Below are 17,426 nucleotides of genomic sequence, written 5' to 3' on the forward strand. Positions count from 1 at the left end.
AGACTTTCAACAGCTGCAGGAAGTCAACAATTTAATAAGAAACATCACAAATACCTAATTTGCTCAGCATGACCACAACACTAAATTCCCACATCAACAGGGAGACAAATACTGATTCAAGCAATGTGAATCAAAGCAGATGCTAGCTGGCTTCCTCCTGTTAAACTGATTCAGAAATGTAGGACATAGTTGTAAGACAAGGTTACTCTTGGTTGCATATCAATTTAGTTAGGTGTTAAGAGGGAAATTTATAGCACTAAATGTCCACATCAGTAAGCGGGAAAGATCTGAAATCAACATCCTAACATCACAATCAAAAGAACTAGGAAACCAAGAGCAAACAAATCCAAAAGCTAGCAGAAGACAAGAAATAACTAAGATCAGAGCAGAACTGAAGGAGATAGAGACACAAAAAACCCTTCAAAAAAATCAATGAATTCAGGAGTGTTTTTTTTCCGAAAAAATTACAAAATAGATAGACCACTAACTCAACTAATAAAGAAGAAAACAAAGAAGAATCAAATAGATACGATAAAAAATAATAAAGGGGATATCACCACTGACCCCATCAAATACAGACTACCATCAGAGAATGCTGTAAACCTCTATGCAAATAAACTAGAAAATCTAAAATAAATGGATAAATTCCTGGACACACACACTTTCCCTAGACGAAACCATGAAGAAGTTGAATCCCTGAATAGACCAATAGCAAGTTCTGAAACTGAGGCAGTAATTAATAGCTCACCAACCAAAAAAAGCCCAGGACCAGACAGATTCACAGCTGAGTTCAACCAGAGGTACAAAGAGGAGCTGGTACCATTCCTTCTGAAACTATTCCAAACAACTGAATTTGTTGCTTCCTAACTCATTTTATGAGGCCAGCATCATCCTGATACCAAAACCTGGCACAGACATGACAAAAAAAAAAAAAAAAGGAAACTTCAGGCCAATATCCCTGATGAACATTGATGGGAAAATCCTCAATAAAATACTGGCAAACCAAATCTAGTAGCACATCAAAAAGCTTATCCACCATGATCAAGTCAGTTTCATCCCTGGGATGCAAGGCTGGGTCAACATACGCAAATCAATAAACATAATCGATTACATAAACAGGACCAATGACAAAAACCACATGATTATCTCAATATATGCAGAAAAGGCCTTCGATAAAATTCAACATTCCCTCATGTTAAAAACTCTCAGTAAACTAGGTGTTGATGGAACATATATCAAAATAATAAGAGCTATTTATGACAAACCTATAGCCAATATCATACTGACTGGGCAAAAGCTGGAAGCATTCTCTTTGAAAACTGGCACAAGACAAGGATGCCCTCTCTCACTACTCCTATTCAACATAGTATTGGAAGTTCTGGCCCGCACAATCAGGCAAGAGAAAGAAATACAGGGTATTCGAATAGGAAGAGAGGAAGTAAAATTGTCTGTGTTTGCAGATGACTTGGTTCTATATTTAGAAAACCCTGTCATCTCAGCCCCAAAACTCTTTAACCTGATAAGCAACTTCAGCAAGGTCTCAGGATACAAAACCAAAGTGCAAAAATTACAAGCATTCCTACACACCAACAACAGACAAGCAAAGAGCCAAATCATGAATGAACTCCGATTGATAAATGCTATAAAGAGAGTAAAATACCCAGGAATACAGCTTACAAGAGACGTGAAGAACCTCTTCAATGAGAACTACAAAACGCTACTCAAGGAAATGAGAAAGGACAGAAACAAATGGAAAAACATTCCATGCTCATGGATAGGAAGAATCAGTAGTGTGAAAACGGCCATACTGTCCAAAGTAATTTATAGATTCAATGCTATTCCCATCAAGCTACCATTGACATTCTTCACAAAATTAGAAAAAAATACTTTAGATTTCATATGGAACCAAAAAAGATCCTGTATAGCCAAGACAATCCTAAGCAAAAAGAACAAAGCTGGAGGCATCACACTACCTGACTTAAAACTATGCTACAAGGCTACAGTAGTGAAAACAGCATGGTACTGGTACCAAAACAGAAATATGGACCAATGGAACAGAACAGAGACCTCAGAAATAACAGCACACATCTAAACCATCTGATCTTCGACAAACCTGACAAAATCAACCAATGGGGAAAGGATTCCCTATTTAATAAATGGTGCTGCGAAAACTGGCCAGTCATATGCAGAAAATTGAAACTGGACCCCTTCTTTACACCTTATACAAAAATTAACTCAAGATGGATTGAAGACTTAAATATAAAACCCCAAACCATGAAAACCCTAGAAGAAAACCTAGGCAATGCCATTCAGGATATAGGCATGGGCAAAGAATTCATGACTGAAACACCAAAAGCAATTGCAACAAAAGCCAAAATTGACAAATGGGATCTAATTAAACTAAAGAGCTTCTGCACAGCAAAAGAAACTATCAGAGTGAACAGACAACCTACAGAATTGGAAAACATTTTTGCAATCTACCCATCTGACAAAGTCTAATATTCAGAATCTACAAGGAAATTTAAAAAATTTACAAGAAAAAAACAACCCCATCAAAAAGCGGGCAAAGGATATTAACAGATACTTCTCAAAAGAAAACATTTATGGGCCAACAAACATGAAAAAAAGCTCTTCATCACTGATCATTAGAGAAATGCAAATCAAAACCACAATGAGATACCATCTCATGCCAGTCAGAATAGAATTACTAAAAAGTCAAGAAACAATAGATGCTGGCAAGGCTATGGAGAAATAAGAATGCTTTTACAGTGTTGGTGGGAATGTAAATTTCTTCAATCATTGTGGAAGACAGTGTGGTGATTCTTCAAGGATCTAGAACTAGAAATACCATTTGACCCAGCCATCCCATTACTGGATATATACTCAAAGGAATATAAATCATTCTACTATAAAGACACATGAATTTGTATGTTTATTGAAGCACTATTTACAATAGCAAACACTTGGAACCAACCCAAATGCCCATCAATAATAGACTGGATAAAGAAAATGTGGTACATATACACCATGGAATACTATGCAGCCATCAAAAGAAACAAGATCATGTCCTTTACAGGGACATGGATGAAGCTGGAAGACATCATCCTCAGCAAACTAACACAGGAATAGAAACCCTAACACCACATGTTCTCACTCATAAGTGGGAGTTGAACAATGAGAACACCTTGACACAGGGAGGGGAACAACACACTCTGGGGCCTGTCTGGGGCTGGGGGAAATGGGGAGGAAGAGCATTAGGACAAATACCTAATGCATGTGGGGCTTAAAACCTAGATGACAAGTTGGTAGGTGCAGCAAACCACCATGGCACATGTATGCCTTTGTAACAAACCTGCACATTCTCCACATGTATCCCAGAACTTAAAGCAAAATAAAATAAAATTTTTTAAAAAGGACATCAACAACAGACATTGCTAAGAACAAAAATAAGTATGTGAATTTCCTGAATGGTAGAAATGGATTTTTTGGAATTCGATATAATTGTAAACAACAGATTCACTTCATAAAAAATATTCAAGTAGAAAGGGAATAATCAATCTTTTTCACTTTATAATTATTCAAGAATTGCTAGAAAGGTTCACATGCCTATCAAAGATGATGAAATAAAATATTATTTGCCTCTATATTGATTCCCTGATTGGGGAACATTGTGGGTTTTTTTTGAAACATTAGGCTATTTCTGTTTCATGTTATGCATCTGAGTTCCTCACACACTACTTAGATCCAAGGAGGGAAAAACAAGTACAAATTTTTACAAGGACCTTTCCTCCACACATTAAAGGCATGCCTACAAGCTGTATCATGCCAACTCTGGAGATCTTTCTCATGATTGTATTAGATACCTAAAATGTCTACATTATCCTAGCTGTCTAGGAAATGTGTTATAAATGGCACATGTGTAATCTTAATTAATTTATTTGGAGGGGAGTGCAGTTAGAAAGGGAGAAAACTCCTTGATAAATTATGAAATTCCTCTTTAACTTTGTATCTTTTTTCTGTTTCTTTTTCACAGTTTGTTCTTGCCAGATGAATTAGTGAAGATTACACACACACAAACACACACACACACACACACACACGTCTGTGTATATGTCCTGGTATATACACATGTAATATGTAATGTTACTTTTGTGAACCAAGTGTCAAATTTCACTCACTGGGTGCTCTTCACTTTTATGGGTCATATTCTGTTTTAGAGAGAAGGATTTATTAAGGAAGTGACTTTTGCTACAGCACACCTGTTGGCTGCCCATTCTTACATGGGCCTTTCTTTCTAATTGCTACTCCCTAAATAGCCTCATCTAATGTAATGCAGTATACTGTGTACAACTGAAGCTCTCTGATCTCTCCTTGGCTCTGCTTACTAACTTCATTTCCTCAAACTGCTTTTCTCTCTGACTCTGGAGCCGTATCTGTGGACGACTCCAAGCTTTCACCTCCTTAGCTTAACTATCACAAGGGAAGTGGACTCCTGCTTCACTTCTTAATACTGGAGTGCTGAATCTAGGTATCCTCTCTTGGATCACAGGCTCACTGCTTTGAACCAACTGCTAGAGAGAGAGGGGTGAAGTTCATGACTGTCTCAGCTTGCCAGGATCAAATAGAATGCCACAGTTGTTATGGAGGATATGAAATTCCTTCTAGAAAAAGGGCATGGTTAAAGAATAAAGGGGAGGCTGGGTGTGGTGGCTCATGCCTGTAATCCCAGCACTTTCGGATGTTGAGGCAGGAGGATGGCTTGAGTCCAGGAGTTCAAGACCAGCCTGGGCAACACAGCAAGACCCAGTCTCTATTAAAAAAATAAAAGAATAAAGGGAAAAGAGATGCTAAGAAACTAAAAATAACAGCTGTCTACTTGTCTTACTTAAGTTTCAAATATCTTAAACTAAGCCATTGCAAACATTTAAAAATATTCATAACATAAAAGACAAAACAATAATACTGTTTTAGGAGGGAACCTAGAAATTTTTAACGGGTTTTAAATACTTAACTAAATAATAGATATTGATAGTTTAATACCTAGATTTATATTTTACCAAAAAATAAAGTTTTTCTATAAACCACTAACACAGTCTAAGACAAAAGCATTACAACCAAAAGAACTAATTTAACACTTGATCGTGCTAATGTGAACACATTATTCAAAAATAAATGAAAAGGCCAAATTCTTGATGAAGCTGACACAATACTTAAGTCATTTAAGGGTGGACAAAGATCAAAAGTTTAATTAGAAAAAAGAAAATACACGCAATTTATCCCTAGCACCTCTAATGTCGAAAATAAGTTCCCCAATGATCAGGGTTCATTTATGTTCATGCTCTCAGGAAAACCAGCTATTAAAACTGTTCTTTGTCTAACTATATCATAGCATGGGTTATGCTTATTATGAACCTTAGACTGTTTCAATTCCAATCTACTTTTTAAATGTTAAGAGGAGATGCTACACTCCTGGGTTCCCCTAGCTCATTTCTCTCCCATCTGTATATCCCAATAGACACTATGTTTAAATCTGTGCCCATGTATTGCTGAAGTCCTTTAGGCATGAAGTATTCCAGTGCTGGGGAATTCCCTGTAAATTTGCATTCTGAGGGTAGAAGGTAGGGGTCCACACATGGCAGAGGGTGTGAGCCATTGGAGATATCAGGGCCAGAGATGCTGGCAGGTAAAGATTGGCAACATGCCAGGTCAACATGCCCAGGCAGGAAGTGATGCTGCTTGGGCTACCTTTTCAGAGCAGTCAAGACTGGAATATCCCCAACAAACCAAACAATCCTTGAAAAATGAGATCAGAATAAGCTAAAGGAAAAAGAATCAGGCTAGGGAAAGAAGAATGAATGGCAAAGCTTAATGACTTCAATGGTAAGAATTTATCAGTAAGAAGCAGAAACAAACCGCTCATGTGGAGAGCAGATGTTGTGGACTTGATTTAAGTAGGACCAAGTGAGGGCAAAAGCTTGCAGGAAGACATATTCAGGACCAGTCTATTAGAAATGCAGTTTTAGTCCCAATACATCCCTTCACTTGTCTTGCCTTTTTCTCTGTATTATTCCCCAGCCACGTTGCATGAACATTAGTGGTTCAAACAAGGGATATTGTGAACGGTCGACCCACTGAAAAAAAATTGTCCTGTTATTTGCCCTGCCCCCTGTCCCGCAAGTGTTAAGCTGAGGGTGGAGTACCATTCCAGGCCAAGTTTCCTTTTCAAATGTGCCCTTGTTAGCCTTTTTTTTTTTTTTTTTTTCCAGGAACTCTTCAGTTTCTGGTTCACCATGCTCACTATACAGTTGTTTTTCCATAATCTCTGAAGATTAGAGTGGGAGGAAAGGACACATTTATCTTGAGACCTAAATCTTTCATTTAAGTTGAGATAGCAAATAACAAGGGAATACAGCATCAGCCTCTTCTTTCTCTTCTCCCCTCTCCACACTCACAAGAGTCACTGCCAACTGAAGTAACTTCTCTGCAGGAATTCTCTTGCTTTCCGCTCCAGGCTCATTGTGGACAACTCCATACTTTGCTACTGCACATGACTTAGAATTCTACCTTGTTATAGTATGCTTCCTTATTACAAGCTTCAGAGGGGATGTACATTGGTTAGGGGCAGATCACGTATTTCTTACTTTCCTTCTCTTTATTTCCCCAAAGATTCCTCATAAAGACTTTACTGAACAGTAGGGGGTAACCAAGGAAAGAAAGGCCCCATTCTCCTGTTTAAGCAAACTCCTGAGCATGCATGGGAAAGATTCTTCAAGTCATCCCAGGATAGGGTGGTGAAAAATGGATTTACTCTATGCCCAAGTCTCAAACACAAGCAAAAGATAAAATGCATTTAATTGCTTTAAATTTAAAATTTGAAAGCTAATTTATGTAAGAATCCAAGTGATTTAGTTTTCTTTCAGCGCTTATCAAAGATGTTTAATAGTTCAAATCTGAGCTTTTTTATGTATAAAAAGCAAAAAATAAGTTATACCAAGTTCTTAACCACATGACTACTGAGTTTCCCAGTTGAAATAAGTTAAAAGCAAATACGATTGTGAAGATTTTCTTTCATTTGTTTCTAATATTTAATCCAAAGTTGATGAAACGTTAGATTTCCCTCTTGACCTTGACCTTAGCTCTACTTGGCAAAGAATTCAAATTGTGGAGTATTTCTTGCTGAGGAAAGCGTTCAATGTTTGACTCAAAAATGTACAGGCACTGCAACATTTGGACTTAAGGGAGAAAAGCTCCAGGATACAGCTTGAATAGAAACATGGAATCCAATCACATTTTTGGTGTTCTGGAGAATCTCAACTCTGTATCACTGTTGTCATTAGAGATGCTCAGGACTAGAAGAACAAGGTGGCCATCAACCTTGTCAACATACAGGAAGTTATTTGAAATATTTGTAAGCAACCAATAAAATGGTTTACAAATACAACAAAGTGGATAAAACCCATTATTTCCTGAGGTCCTTGCTCATGATGTTGGGAACTCTCAATTAAGCTAAGGAATTGGTCAGCAGCATATGATTTTTTAAGTTCTTCTTTCTATCATTAAAAAAATAAGAGTATTAAACTAGAAAAGTTTCTGAGGTGAGAATCCTATGGCAAGTGGCTTTGTTTTGGTTCAGGGTATGTTTTTGGGTAAGAAAGAAAGCCTTTTATGCAGTCTGAATATTTAAATATTTAAATTTAAGATTGATAATAATGGATGCATACCAAGAAGACTATGGAGATCCTGGAGTAGTGACCAAAACAAACAAACAGATAAAAAAAAAAAAACCACACAGCAAAGAATAGAACAAGAAACTCCTATGATAAATTTGATTCTGTTCGTCATCGAGCAATTTTTCTCTTCTCCTATACACTTCCACAGCTGTTCATCTTCCAGATGTTCTCTCTTGTGAAACTTTGTCTTTTAAGGGGTTCATGTTCCTTCAAGATAAATCGTTATTTTCCATTCCCCGAAGTATTACTTGCTTAAAACAAGCCATTCTTCTAAGCCTCATTTAAACTTTCCTAAATTTAGCACAACTCTTTTGGACACTAAACTGAACAATTTATAAACTTGAAGTCTTGGTGGAAGGCAAAAACTGGCTGTCACTGTGGCAGCCAAATGGACCAATCTCCCTTCTTGCCTTCTCCTGTTAACCTGGGGGCAGGCAGATTATTCAAGCCCAACTAGTAAGATGCTCCTGCTCAAGTCTTTGGAAGCAGAGGAGGGGAGGTAAAGATTAAAGATGGTAGAGATTATTCACAGTAGCAAAGACATGGAGTCAACCCAAATGCCCATCAATGATAGACTGGATAAAGAAAATGTGGCACGTATACACCATGGAATACTACGCAGCCATCAAAAGAAACAAGATCATGTCCTTTGCAGGGACATGGATGGAGCTAGAAGCCAGTATCCTCAGCAAACTAACGCAGGAACAGAAAACTAAACACCACATGTTCTCACTTATAAGTGGGAACTGAACAATGAGAACACATGTACACAGGGTGGGGAACAATACACACTCAGGCCTGTCAGGGAGTGGGATGGGAGGAGGAAGAGCATTGGGAAAAGTAGCTAATGAATACTGGGCTTAATATCTAGGTGATGGGTTGATAGGTACAGCAAACCACCATGGCACATATCTACCTATGTAACAAACATGAACATCCTGCACATGCATCCTGGAATGTAAAATTAAGAAAACAAAAGATGGTAGAGATACCGTTTCATGGTGTCCATACTAAGAGCTCAGCAGCAATGACAGCTTCGAGAATTCAGTGGCCGCATTCAGTGCTGTTGGCGTTGATAATCCTGTGGTAGTTGTCTGGCACTCTGACCTTGAAACAGATTGTCTCTGCAGTGTGACATTGGTTGTATTTCCCAACTATCTAGCTTCTTCTAGTTCTTGACCACATTTTGAGGCTAAGTCTATAGCTTTCCCAACATTCCTGTGAACTCTCTATTTCTTTACAATAACGCCTTAAACAGCTGGCAGATTTGACTCCTATTATTTCAACCAAGATTGTTACACTATCTGCAAAGTAATTCTTCGAGGCTTTGGCTTATGAGTGGGACCTTTCTTGTGTTTCTGGTTTTGGCACCAAGGCATATATGTATGTATTCATGGGTCATTATGTAGAATAGTTGGCTTCTCTTCACAGAAAGTTGGCAGAGAGAAAAGGAGATTAGACGTGTCAGTGTACTTTACTTTCTTAATTCAGATTCTTTTTCTATAAACTGCCCTATGTCGATTAAGGGAATCAGGAAGGCAGAGGGTTATGTGTGCCCACTGACCCTTGTTGGAGCCTGTCTCCAATGAGGAACTCTTCTGATTTAGACATTCTTGTGCTTTGCTTTTCCCAATGGGTATATTTGCATACCATAAGCTGTTCCAAATTCCTGAGATCCTGGTGAGAACCACATGTTGCCTTGTTCTGTGTGTCTTCACTGGGTGTATTTTTTTACGGTGCATGCCCATCACTACCCAACCCTTAGCTCCTGTTGCTCAGATGGTCATGATTTGTAATAAGCAACTCTGTTTCTCAATCCCAACTGCCTCAAAGCAACACGAAAAACAAGGTTGAGTTGGAGCCAAGGGAGAAGGAAAAACTGCAGTATTGGGTCATGCGATAGGGCAAAACGGGCACGCAGATTATCGCTGGCTTCTTAAGGGCTTCTGCTTCAGATGCTAGGCTGCTGCTTCTTCTCCCCAGCATCTTTTTGACTGGGAAGTCAGACAACAGTTTTGGTGGAGATTACACTCCGGACACTGCCCTTATAAGACTTCTTCCTTCTCCTGCACGAGCTATGTTTGAGTTGAGGAATGCCTTCACAGAACGGGCAGGTTCTCAAATAGCTCACATTTTGCCAGGCTCTCACGGGTATCTCCTGTGCATTCATAGGTTTGTAGATAGTCAGGTATGTGTGGAGAGTTAAGTTTCTCAGATTTTCTATGCTTGTGGACTGCCATGGTTCCTCCATTACATTTCTTGCTGGTCTGCTTACTGCTCCGAATTGCATTCCATGCCTCCAGTTGTAGAGCTGTGGGTCTTTGCTGTCAGCTTCAATCTGGCATCGCCATCTCTCCCCACCTGTAATGATGCAGGTTCTGAAGCCTCAGTGTGCTGGAAAGGACAAGAACAGCTCCAGGAAAGAAGGCCACATACTCACCACTACTATACCAGATACAGCAGCACCATTTCAAGAGGAAAATCTTCGCTATTTCTTGTCTCTCATTTGTTTTTGTTAGTCATTGTTTTCAGTACCTCAAAATAATTGTTTTAAATAATTTAGTCCAGTTTTGTGCTTGTTTTCTAGGCACAGGAATTATCTGACCTCATGCTGCCTTTACTGGAAATAGTCTTATAATTGTTCTGGGAAAGAAGACAAATGAATTTTTATGGGACTTTCAGTTCTCATATATGAGTGTTTATTATATTTCTCACAGAAAAAATAAAGTTGCTCTTGATAGAATGCCACCACTATGGAGTTATTTTCTGACCTACCTACAGGGGCTATTTTTAAAAATTTCCTTTTCGTTTTGTGGGGGAATGTTCCAGACTGATACAGCTGTCTCTCTCTAGAGGTCTTTTGCAGCTGCAGTATTTTCAAGGGTTCATTTGTTGTTAAATCTGGCTGTCCAGAGTAGGTTAATCCCTTTGAGATACAGCTGCAGCGATTTTTAATGGCAGAAAACGCCACTATTTTCTTTTAAAATCATTTGTACAAATGGAGTATCATTTTACATGTTCCTAATTTTTTCTCCATCCTTTTCCTCCTCTCATTATGTGTTTTCTCGGTATTGCTGCTGTTTTAGGTTTTTTTTTTTTGTCATTTTACCCTTGTCCCAATAGTTTGGTTGTATTTTTTTTTTAAATAAGGTATTTGAACTCCTTTTTATCAATATGAGAGGGTATGAATAAAAAAATGAGAACACTATATTTAATAATTCAATCATTTTCTTTTGAAATTCTTCCATGTTTACGTTAAGAGGCACATTCATTACATGGGGCAACTAAGAACTGTGGAGTAACCCACAATCTGCTTTCTGCATCTGATACAAAAATCTCAAGAGAGTAACAGAGAAGGAGCAAATAAACGCCTCAACCTGTGTTTCTCAGTCTTTTAAAATCTGAGATCCCTTTAAATGAGAAAACATACTCTCATTGTGCTATTGATGTTATGTGAAATGTACAACAAAATATAACAACCTCAGTTAATTTGAGAATATCTTAATCTATAAGTTTAACAGTTTAACTTTTTTTTTTTTTTTTTTTTTTTTTTAAGACAGCGTCTTACTTTGTTGTGCAGGCTGGAGTGCAATGGTGCAATCTCGGCTCCCTGTAGCCTCAAACTCCTGGGCTCAATCTATTCTCCCACCTCAGCCTCCTCAGTAGCTGGGACCACAGGCACGCATCACCATGCCCGGCTAATTTTTCCTATTTTTTGTAGAGATGTGGTTTTGCCATGTTGCCCAGGCTCATCTCAAACTGCTGAGTTCAAGTCATCTGCCCAGTTCGGCCTCCCAAAGTGCTGGGATTGCAAGCATGAGCCACTGTGCCTGGCCCAGCTTAATATCTTTGAACCTCAATGGAGGAGGAGGTTAAAGTTCTACTATTGCCTCTTGGAACATGGCTCTACTTGTATTTTAATTCACAAATGTAATTAGATGTTCTGCAAAGGAAATGTAGCTAATTTGATTTAAGGCATCAAAGTTTCAAATGCAACGTGAATGCATTGGGAGGGGCTGAGAACCCAGATCCTTACCTGCTCAAGTGACCTGTTAGATTACTACTAACTCTAGACTGGGCGTGGTGGCTCATGCCTGTAATCTCAGCACTTTGTGAGGCTGAGGCGGGTGAATCACCTGAGGTCAGGAGTTAGAGACCAGTCTGGCCAACATGGTGAAACCTCGTCTCTACTAAAAATACAAAATTAGCTAAAATTAGCCAGACAGGCCGGGCGCGGTGGCTCAAGCCTGTAATCCCAGCACTTTGGGAGGCCGAGACGGGTGGATCACGAGGTCAGGAGATCGAGACCATCCTGGCGAACACCGTGAAACCCCGTCTCTACTAAAAAATACAAAAAACTAGCCGGGCGAGGTGGCGGGCGCCTGTAGTCCCAGCTACTCGGGAGGCTGAGGCAGGAGAATGGCGTAAACCTGGGAGGCGGAGCTTGCAGTGAGCTGAGATCCGGCCACTGCACTCCAGCCCGGGCTACAGAGCGAGACTCCGTCTCAAAAAAAAAAAAAAAAAAAAAAAAAAAATTAGCCAGACATGGTGGCTTGTGCCTGTAATCCCAGCTAATTGGGAGGCTGAGGCAGGAGAATCACTTGAACCTGGGAGGCAGAGGTTGCAGTGAGCCGAGATTGCGCCCTTTAACTCCAGCCTGGGCAAAAAGAGTGAAACTCCGTCTTGAAAAAACAAAAAACAAACAACAACAACAAAAGCAACCAAAAAACCGAAAGATTACTACCAACTCTGTACTTACCAATACTCTATACTCTATCCCTACTTACTATTATTGCCATCAAAAAGTAAGGAAACGATTTCAGACTAAGTGCTTACCAATTCCTTGTCCTGGAACCTTTGGAGTATACACTTAAGCAGTGTGGCTTAATAAAAACACAAACAAAAACAGTATATTTTTTGAAGTCTGGGTCATCAGAAATAACTTGCATAGTGGTTTTGAGTGGAGAAGAAATAATGCTATTGTAGTTTTACCTTAAATTGGAATATTTATGTTAATTGCATCATTAGCTCATCGTCAGTAGTATTAGAGGTTCCAATAGCTTAATAGGCCTTTCCTGCTTCTTTAAATTCAAACTTCTCAAACTTTGGTTCTTCTAGAGAGCTCTGGCAAGTTTTTATTGTGACTCAAAATGGCAGCCAACCAGCTCCCTTCTTCTCCTGCCTGGGATCCCTTAGCCCCATCCTGTCATCCCAGGGCTCATTTTCTTCCTTTCTGGATTCTTTGCCAACACTCTTTTTCTGCCCTGCTGGGATTTCTTAAAGGAGCCAGGCTTTTCACCTTTCTGAACTGCAGAATCCCTATTCCCTGAGACACAACAATATTGAGATTAGACCAGATAATAACCCAAATAATAATCTTACAGGGTGCAAGATTGGATTCAGGAACAACAGGGTGGAGGCTAATGCAGAAATCTGGATGCCAGGTGATGGCAATTTGGACTAGGGTGGTAGCAGCAGATAAAAAGAAGTGAATAGATTTGGGATACCTCTTGAAAGCAAAGTCAACAGTACCATTGGATCACCCAAGGGGACTGAGGGAGAGAGAAATAAAGAATAGTTCCTAGCTTGGCAACTAGGGTGTTTCTATTTACTGAGGTGGAGAAGGCAAAGAGAAATGTTAAGAGTTCTATTTTGATGCATTTTCTTTGAGATGCCAACTAGATATTCAACAGGAAAAAACATCCAAGTGGTTGGATGTATGAGTGAGGCTCAAAAGAAGGGTCTGTCTGCTATTTGAAAGTTTTGCTTTATTTAAGAGATTGGATTTCAACAATTCTGCCACCCCTCTTCCTGTGTGCTTTCCTGTATTGCAGAGACCTGGAATTTAAGGTGCTACAAAGCCTCCTCTTCTTAGTTTCAGAACCACCACAACCATTCCAGGGAGTCAGGTTTCAAATCAAAGCCAAAATAATCAGAACTTCTAGAGTTTGCTATGTTTTACCCTCAGTAGTTCTCTGACTGGTGGTAGCAAAACAACCTCAGCCAAGTTAGAACTTGGATACATGCAGCCGGGCACAGCGGCTCACGCCTGTAATCCCAGCACCTTGGAAGACCAAGGTTGGTGGATCACCTGAGGTCAGGAGTTTGAGACCAGTTTGAACAACATGGTGAAACTCCATCTCTACTAAAAATACAAAAATTAGCTGGGCATGGTGGTGCACGCCTGTTGTCCCAGCTACTCGGGAGGCTGAGGCAGGTGAATTGCTTGAACCCAGGAGGCAGAGGTCGCAGTGAGCCAAGATCATGCCACTGTAGTCCAGCCTGTGTCACCGACTGAGACTCCATCGGGGGGGGAAAAAAAAAGGACTTGGATACACGCTACCTCTCAATCCCAGCACCAAGACTTCAATCACTCAGGCTCCCAAAGGCTAAACTCTCAACTCCAGAACTTCTATTTAGTTTATGGGTAGACCTTGTTTTATTATGCTTCCCAGATACTGTTTTATACAAATTGAAGGTTTATGGCAACTCTGTGAAGAGCAAGTCTATCAACACCATTTTTCCAATTGCATAGGCTCACTTCATGTCTCTGTCTCACATTTTGGTAATTCTAGCAATATTTTAAACTTTTAAATTATTGTTGTATCTGTTATGATGACCTGTGAACAGTGATCTTTGGTGTTACTATTGCAATTGTTTTGGGCCACTACAGACCATACCCATGTAAGACAGCAAACTTAATGATTAAATTTGTGTATTCTGACTGCTCCACTGACAGGCTGTTTCCCTATCTCTCTCCCTCTCCTTGCACCTCCCCATTCCCTGAGACACAATGATATTGAGATTAGGCCAGATAATAACCCTACATGGCGTCTAAGTGTTTAAGTTAGTGGAAAAGTCACATGTTTCTCGCTTTAATCATAACATTAGTGAAGAAGGCATGTTGAAAGCTGAGATAGGTTGAAAACTATGCCTCTTGTGCCAAACAGTTAGCAAATTTGTGAATGCAAAGGAAAAGTTCTTGAAGGAAATTGAAAGTGCTACTCCACTGAACATATGAATAAGTAAGCAAAACAGCCTTATTACCAATATGGAGAAAGTTTTAGGGGTCTGGATAGAAGAACAAACCAGCCACAACATTCTCTGAAACCAAAGCCTAATCCAGAGCAAGGCCCTAATTCTCTGCAATTCTGTGAAGGCTGAGACAGGTGAGGAAGCTGCAGAAGTAAAATTGGAAGCTAGGAGAGGTTGGTTCATGAGGTTTAAGGAAAGAAGCCATCTCCATAACATAAATAAGTGCAAGGTGAAGCAGCAAGTGCTGAAATAAGAGCTGCAGCAAGTTATCTAGAAGATCTAGCTAAGATAATTGATGAAGATACTACACTAAGCAATAGATTTTCAATGTAGATGAAATAGGCTTCTACTGGAAGAAGCTACCATCTAGGACTTTCCCCATAGCTAGAGAAGAAAAGCTACTACCTGGCTTCAAAGTTTCAAAGGACAGGCTGACTCTCTTGTTAGGTGATAATGTCGCTGGTAGCTTAAGTTGAAGCCAGTGCTCAATTACCATTCAAAAAAATCCTCAGGCCCTCAAGAATGATGCTAAATTTACTCTTCCTATGCTTCATAAATGGAACATCAAAGCCTGGATGGGAGAACATCTGTTGACGGCATGGTTCACTGAATATTTTAAGCCCACTGTTGAGATCTACTACTCAGAATAAAAAGATTCTTTTCAAAATACCATTGCTCATTGGCAATGCACTTAGTCAGTCAAGAGCCCTGTTTGAGATATACAAAGAGATGAACGTTGTTTCCATGCCTGCTAACACAACATCTATTCTGCAGCCCATGGATCAAGAAGAATTTCAGTTTTTATGTCTTATTAGTTAAGAAAGACATTTCATAATGCTATAGCTGCCATAGATAATTTTTCTTCTGAAGGAGCTTGGCAAAGTAAATGAAAACCTTCTGGAAAGGATCCATCATTCTAGATTAATTACATTTACTAATTACATTAATAATATTTGTGATTCATGGGAGGAGGTCAAAATATCAACATTATCAGGAGCTTAGAAGAAGTTGATTCCAACTGTCATGGATGACTTCGAGGGGGTCCAAGACTTTGGTGGAGGAAGTTACTGCAGATGTGATGAAAATAGCAAGAGAACTAGAACTAGAAGTGAAGCCTGAAGATGTGACTGAATTGCTGCAATCTCATGATAAAACTTGAATGGACAAGGAGTTGCTTCTTATAGATGACGAAGAAGTGGTTTCTTGAAGTGGAATTTACTCCCGATGAGGATACTGTGAATGTAGTTGAAGTGACACAAAGATTTAGAATATTACATAAATGTAATTGATAAAACAACAGCAGGGTTGGAGATGATTGAGTCCAATTTTGAAAGAAGTTCTACTGTGGGTAAAATGATATCAAGCAGTATTGTATGAGACAGAGAAATCTCTGTCAAAGGAAGAGTCAATTGATGCAGCAAATTTCGTTGTTGTCTTATTTTAAGAAACTGCAACAGCTACCCCAATCTTCAGCAATCATCACCCTGATCAGTCATAGCCATAAATATTGAGGCAAGACCTTCTACCAGCAAAAAGATTATGATTTGCTAAAGGATCAGATGATTATTAGCATTTTCTGTTTAGCAATAAAGTACTTTTTCATTAGGATATGTGCATTTTTTGCACATAATGCTATTGCACACTCAGTAAACTAGAGTGTGAACATAACTTTCACATGCACTGGGAAACCAAAGAAATTGTGTGACTTGCTTTATTTTAATATTAACTTTATTGCAGTGGTCTGGGATGAAACCTACAATGTCTTTGAGGTCTGCCTGTAGGTCTCATCTATAGTTTTCTTAGTTGGGAGGAGAAGGATCAGGACTCAAATTTTAAAATATCAAAAAAAGAGTAAGGACATTCTGGAATTTATAAAAAGAACATTAAGCCTCTCATCTTTCAAAATATTGCTATTTGCCCTCTACTGTGTGGTGGTGATGGTTTACTTTCTTCCCTCACTCCTTTCACAGCTGGAAATGGTCTTCTTATTGAAGAAGAAAAATGATGTATCTTGAGGCACTCAGTTCCCACCATTTAAAGACATTGCGTATCACCCCTGTTCTCTTTAGCATCTCTTTTTCAACGTATTTCTTGTCCTCTCTGAGATCTTAGACGATTGTACATATTTTTTTAATTGCAAGAAAAATCCTCCCTTATAGTTTTAATTCAATGAAGTCTTTAAAAGACTTTGTTGAAATTTGCATAGGCCTAGAGAGAAGGAGAGATAAGAAACATGAAAACAGAAAAGCAATTTAAAGTACAGAAACTGGAATAAGCAGGAGCCCAGGACAGAGAGACATAAACCATGTTTCCTTGACCCTAGTTTACCTGGTTGAAAAGTGAAGAGTTGGCTGGATGTGGTAGCTCATGCTTGTAATCTTAGAAGTTTGGAAGGTCAAGGTGGGTGGATCACCTGAGGTCAGGAGTTCGAGACCAGCCTGACCAACGTGGAGAAACCCTGTCTCTACTAAAAATGCAAAAAAATTAGCTGGGCCTAGTGGCGCATGCCTATAATCCCAGCTACTCAGGAAGCTGAGGCAGGAGAATCACTTGAATCCTTGAATCTGGGAGGCGGAGGTTGCGGTAAACCAAGATTGCACCATTGCACTCCAGCCTGGGCTACAAGAGCAAAACTCCATCTAAAAAAAAAAAAAAAAAAAA

The sequence above is a fragment of the Macaca nemestrina genome, chromosome 17 (genome assembly GCF_043159975.1).
Source record: "Macaca nemestrina isolate mMacNem1 chromosome 17, mMacNem.hap1, whole genome shotgun sequence".
Classification (NCBI taxonomy): domain Eukaryota; kingdom Metazoa; phylum Chordata; class Mammalia; order Primates; family Cercopithecidae; genus Macaca; species Macaca nemestrina.